The sequence below is a fragment of the Vespula pensylvanica genome, chromosome 2, assembly GCF_014466175.1.
Source record: "Vespula pensylvanica isolate Volc-1 chromosome 2, ASM1446617v1, whole genome shotgun sequence".
NCBI lineage: Eukaryota > Metazoa > Arthropoda > Insecta > Hymenoptera > Vespidae > Vespula > Vespula pensylvanica.
Genome location: NC_057686.1, coordinates 14415521 through 14419714, shown reverse-complemented (window position 1 = coordinate 14419714; position 4194 = coordinate 14415521). Strand labels below are relative to the sequence as shown.

At 31.7% G+C, this 4194-nt stretch overlaps 1 protein-coding gene across 50 annotated transcripts in view; it reads left to right on the top strand.

The window, feature by feature from the left end:
* LOC122626874 (calcium-activated potassium channel slowpoke) overlaps positions 1–4194 on the top strand; it is a 71029-nt gene that overhangs the window by 47062 nt on the left and 19773 nt on the right. The window lies entirely within an intron of this gene.

The window sequence follows — 4194 nt, the reverse complement described above, 5'->3', positions numbered from 1 at the left end:
CTCTCTCTCTCTCTCTCTCTCTCTCTTTCTCTCTCTCTCTCTTTCTCTCTTTTTTCCTTTTTATTTTTACGTAGATGCATTTTGTCTCTCTCTCTCTCTTTTTTTTTATTGTTTTGCGTTTCGTTTTTCCTTTTTTTTTCTTTTTGAGTATGCCTTTAGGCCTGTTTTTTCATCTACGTAAGTTCTGGTTATTCTGTTTTTGAAGTTTGAATTTCTTCTTTTTTTTGGGAGATTTTACCTTCTTTCGAATTTGCACATTTATCTCTCTTTCTACCAAATTTCGATTCGTAGAATTAGACACGGATAAGAACGTAGATTCCATTTCAATTTCTTATAATTATATATATACATACATACATACATGCATATAACAAATATCGTAAATGAATTATATTTAATAAATTATATTATTAGTGGAATCCACGAGCTCGTTCGTAAAAATGCCTAGTATTGTATATCGTATTTTGCTTAGGTGAGAAATTTTTTCACGGCACGAAGTATTTTGAAAATGAGACCGTAGCGATTAGTGAGTTGTGATTTCTTCTTCTTCTTCTTCTTTCTCTCTTTCTCTCTCTCTCTCTTTTTTTTTTTTGGTATTTTCTCATTTCTTTTTTTCCATTTTTCCATGAAGAAGAAAATATAAATTATGATTTTCCAAATACAAAAGTACGATCCCCGAACAGACAGGATGACAAAGTTTCCACACGCAAAAACTATTTTGTTCCAAATTTTGTATGCATATATCTACATACATACAGATATATTATAGATATCCTTTTTTTTCCTTTTTTGTGGCATACGTCTAGTGGCAAATTTGAATTAGTAATGAATTTGATTTTTATTTCGTATTTTTATTTACTTTATTTTATTACTCTTTTCTTGTTTTTTTCTTTTTTTTTCGAAAATGTACAGTACCTACTATATCATTGTTATAGCGTGTGTCTTTTATATTTCTATGTAGCATTACTCTCTAATATTCTTTTAACGAACGCGAGCATTCCTCTTCTTCTTCTTCTTCTTCTTTTGATACGAGCATGCAAGCTACTGTTTACTATGTATGTAGAGTATCATAAAAGAAACTTTTTCGTTGTGACGTGCATCGTATGGATTATGGAATTTATTATTCGCGCCTATATACCTACTATATAGAATCACGAGAGCTCGACACGTGAATTTTATTTGATAATTCCTCGAAACGTGATAAAGGAAACGACGGGAAGACCTACAAAAAATAAAAAATAAAAAATAAAAAAAAGGGAGACAATAGAAACAAACAAATAAAATAAATCAAAACAAATAGACAAATATATAAATAGAAAAAAAGGAAAGAGTAAAAAGTATTTTCAAAGTCTCTTTTCCTTTCTCACGTATTTCGAACGGACGTACGTAGAACTTAGATCGGCAGATTAGTTGGCGAATGCGATGTGTTGCGCTTAGATCATCGAGAATAATTCGCATCGAGACTCGGAGTACTGCGAGAAAGGAGAATTCGCACGAAACGAATAGAACATTTCAATGGAATTAATAGATATCGATTATTGTCGTCAAGAAAAAAGAAATAAATAAAACAAAAAGATGACACTGATGAATTCTAAAGACATTCATGCTATAAATACACCTACTACGTTCTATGTTCTTCTCTGTTCGATGTCAGGATGAAACAGATTTCTATGAACATAGTTTTATATATATAGGAAGGAAATTAAAATTCGACCCTAACAATATTTATTTCCACAATCGGCCGAACAACTATTATTGATGGACATTCGTATGCATTATTATTCTTCCTTTTAAGTAGTATAAGAAAATTCGTTTCCCATTGAAATCTAGCTTCGTTATATACATACGTATGAAAAAAAAATCGTATGTTTTCTCGGTAAATATATACTTTTAGCTCCACCTCACCATCCGAAAGAAATAGCAACAATCTGACCATTGTCCACCATTCATCCTAAAATCTTGTCCTGTATTATACTCGAACTTGAAATCTTTTGAATCCGATCTTATGATTCATTATAATAAAAACTATTATTCTCTTTATCTCTCTCTCCCTCTCTCTCTCTCTCTCTCTCTCTCTCTCTCTCTCTCTCTATCTATCTATCTATCTATCTATTTATCTATCTCTCTCTTTATATATATATATATATGTGTATATATATATATGTATATATATTAATTATATACCATGATACATACAACTTTGGAAAATTTGTGTGAATCGTTGAAATCGTCGTAGTATAAAATACGCACAGATATAAATAAATCGAGTAATCTATCAATTCACTTAATGTATAATAGTAATGTAAGATAGTTTTATTTCTCATTGCTCTTGCTCGTTAATCTAGTATTATGTACTTACTTACTTATTTTTTACACATTGCGACGAGTTCGTCTAGCATACAGTAGCAGCAGTTTCTCTCGAGTTTCTCGAGCGCGATATTAGGAAGTAGTAGCGTAGATTAGAAGCACGCCACCACCACAATCACCACCACCACCATCACCACTGCTGCCGTCGCCGTCACTACTACTAGCAGTTTAGTAGTTGTAGTTGTAATAGTAGTAACTATAGTAGCACGAATATCAGCACATCCTTCGTTATACGTCGCATGACGATTCCATTGTCGTAGTTGCTCAACGTTCCTAATTGTTCCTGTAGTCTGCATCCCCCTTTCCTCACCACTCACCCCTTCTTCAATTCGCTCGCATGGCGCTTTGGCAAGAATGTCATTTACGTGGCTTACCACCCCCGTTTTTTGCATGACGAATGCTTTTCTTCATTCTCTCTCTCTCTCTCTCTCTCTCTTTCTCTCTCTTTCTTTCTCCTTTCTCTCTCTCTCTCTCTCTCTCTCTCTCTCTCTCTCTCTCTCTCTCTCTCTGTCTCTCTCTTTCTCTTATTATATTTACCCAAGAACGCATTACAGAGTATTAATTCGCCTGCAAGTACAAAATCATCTACTTTTTCTATTATATCATCTAACGCATGTTGTAAGAAGAAGATAAAAAAGATATATCTTCATACATTTTTACGAATTATAATGATAAGTCAGTTCTCTGTAATGGGCTCTCCTTCTTTCCTTTTTCTTTTAATTTTGTTCTTTTGTTTGTTTGTTTCTTTCTTTCTTTTCTTCTTTTTTTCTTTTATTTACATACGTATATGTGTGTGCATATATATATATACATATATATAATATATATATATATACATACATTTATTCATTCATATAAACACACATAGCTACATACGTACATAGTTACGTGGTATATGTACACGTTGTTGATCTTTCGCACTTCTTGCCCGCACGACTTACTTTAATTCTTTAACGAGCAGTTATGTTTCCTTTATGATGATGCATTATACGGTATGACGTTATTCTTTCATTCTTTTCTACGGTCTCTGAGTTGTTACCTACGCTCGTTTCAGAATAATGGCGGGTCGTAGCATTTTATGTGAAAAACTAGTATGTATGTATGTACATAGATACATACATACACACTTACGTACGTACATCATATATACATACATACCTAGATATATACATATCTACGCGAAAAGGGGTAACTCGACTTTAATCGCAAAGGGATCGAGAGTCTAGACCAGTGGTGCGCAAATTATTTATAATTGATCATCGTCTTTCCGAGATTCTACGCGAGCTTTACATTTTTTTCTTGTGAATATAAAATATAGTAATAAAGACATTCTTCTTCTTTTTTTTTTTTTCTTTTAATTTTGAAAGAAAACGAAGGAATTTATTGCTTTTAAATGTGATTATTTGTATGTATAAAATTCATGAAAATGTCGAGAATTCTCTTTAACATTTTTTTCTTTTTTTATCATATTAAAGAATATATATATATATATATTAGAGAGGATGGTGATAACATAATTTTTATTTTCATTTTAAAATGAAAAATGTGATTATTTCTATACGAACAAAATTTATGAAGTTTTCACGAATAACTATATTAGTGTGATTTTATTTTTATTTTAAAATCGTATTATTTTTATACATACCTAGAATTCAGGAAAGTTTCAAAACCTGAAAATCAAGATTCACAGTTTGCGTACCATTGATTTAGATGATTCTTTGAGAAAATTTTTGATCCAGTAGACTTCTATGCGATGGTTCCCTATCGATAGTCGAGTGATTCCACTCGAAGCATAATTAAAAAAAGGCTTTCGAATATGATCGTCGT